Below are 2,344 nucleotides of genomic sequence, written 5' to 3' on the forward strand. Positions count from 1 at the left end.
GCGCCACAAGCTAACTCCTTGTCAGTCCTAGGTTCCCAAGGAAGCTGACTAACTGGGATCACTGTCCTGGAGCTCCGATCCTCACGCTAACTTGTTTCCACAGGTCAAACCCGACATTACAGACCCTCAGAGGGATGGTAGCTTCCCCAACACAGTAGCTGTCACAGGCTCTGCAGGTCCATGGCCTCACCCCGTGCGCTTCAGGAATCCGGTCCTACTCTCAGGCCTTCCAACACAGAGGCCATTCAGGACCTTACAACTCTGATCATCATGTGATCCAAACCATGATCACATTATGTAGCTGAATCCACCCTCATAGGTGGGAGGTGTGGGTGGTTAGCCAGTCCCACCCAGCTCTCCAGCTAACCCTGTAAGCCCCCTTGATAAACATAGCTCATAGAGCTACTAATCCCAGAGCAACATTACTGGCTTACAGCGCAGAGGACCCCCTCCTCTGCGACACATACCTGCCATTTACAACAATGCCGGTCACTGTCTCACATACCCCCCCTCTGTTCAAACTTGTGGGTTGAACACTTGTTCATACACCGGGGATCTCAAGACAGGTCACACACGTTACCTTGCCCTACCAGTCAAGAGAACCATCTCAGTCGGTTTCGAGGTCATTCATAATCACCCCTTATTAGAACTCCCCCACTCCCAGCGGTCAGTATGTAGGCCTTGAGCTTTGGCCCTTGAGTCACCGACTGTCTGTGTCACCAGACCCTTTTTAGTCTCCACATTTCTCCAGTATGCCCCTTCACCCAACCTTTCTCTCCATGACCGTCTCCAGTGGCCGTGAGCCTTACTTACAGTCGAACCTACTGTCAGATCTGGGTCTGGCCCATCTAACACATTAAAGGGACTACTGTCCATGTCTCTCAGCCTCGTACTGAGAGAAATGCCACTTGCAGATTCTCAGCCTCCTTGTCTGCTGTACGTCTTTGGCTGTCAGCCACTCCATTATTTGGAGGGGCCCTTCTGTTCCCTTTACCTTGGGTTGAAGGCGGCCGTCATCTTACATCCTGCAGCTGTTTATTAATCTGCAGCCTGTCCAGTTTTAGCTGCTCTATCTTCCTTAGGTATGTCACCCGATATTCCAGGAGCATTCGGATATTCTTAAGGCTCTCCACTGAGCCGACAATGACGAATTGGACCATCCCTTCTTCACCAACTACCTGAACTTTGTCTTCTGCTGGAATCCTCACTCTCGCCACACCAGATCTATTCACGATTTCCTGCATTACTTTTCCAAGTCTCCCAATGACTTTCCTCATCAGATTTCTGGGCACTTGAACGATATCTTCCACAAAGCCAAGCCAACTTTGAGCTTCCCTCGCATGCTCCAGATGTTAAGCGGCTTCCTTGTTGCTCAAAAGGATCATCTGTTTTATGCAGAGGCATTGTAGGTACATGTCCCTTAGAATAGCCACCCGCTTCACTGTGACTTCCCTAGTCGACAGTATGACCAACTGCTTCCCGCACATCCTGGGGTACCTCTACCACGCACTTGAAGAGTGAAGTCTTATTCTCTTCATGGACGGATGGTTCCTGCTTTGCCTCGGATATTACCATCCCATCATCTGCTACGACTGGGTGATTGTCTTGGTCAGCTCTTAGCACAAACTCTTCTTGAGCTTTACACTCTTCCAGACCCCTCACTAAGATGGCATTTGCAGCTTTGCCTTGTTACCTCTGGCACTGACGCTGTAAGTCTGCGACCACCAACTCCTTCTCTTGCAGAAGTCCTCATAATGCTTCTCTGAGCGCCTTCATATCTTCCCATATGGCTTTTTTCACGGTTTGACATGTTGACAGATGACCTCTGAGCTCAGAGACTTCTTTCTCCAGCTCATCCACTTTGCGCTTGTCTCAGGACCCTTTCTTGTTTGACATGCTCTTTCACTGTCTCTTTAAGCAGCTCTATTTCGTGATCCTGTTCTATTTTGGCTAGCATGTGTTGCACCATCGCTTCTTTAATTATATTTTCAGATGGGCCATCTTTCCCACCCACACTCTGCTGCTTCAGAGTTCTACCTGTTCCTTCATCAACAGGTTCCACTTTCTCTGTGGTCTTCTGTTTATCACCTTCGACCGCCTCTAGGGTCTCTGCTGGGCTCTCTGAAGAATCACTGTTCTTTTTCCCAGACTCCAAAACTGCATTTTTCTCCATTTTCTGTTCTCTCAGACGCTGTATTTCGGCCTGTAAGGCCGGAGTCACACTGGCGAGGAATACGGGAGAGTGAGAGGCGCAAAAAGCACGCATTAGACACGGACAAATGATTATCTATGGGGTCACTCACACCAGGCGTATATTTCTCATCCGTATCCTACGCTCCGTGCC

Source organism: Dendrobates tinctorius, unplaced genomic scaffold, assembly GCF_039654945.1.
Source record: "Dendrobates tinctorius isolate UK_male_01 unplaced genomic scaffold, ASM3965494v1 ptg000048l, whole genome shotgun sequence".
Lineage (NCBI taxonomy): Eukaryota > Metazoa > Chordata > Amphibia > Anura > Dendrobatidae > Dendrobates > Dendrobates tinctorius.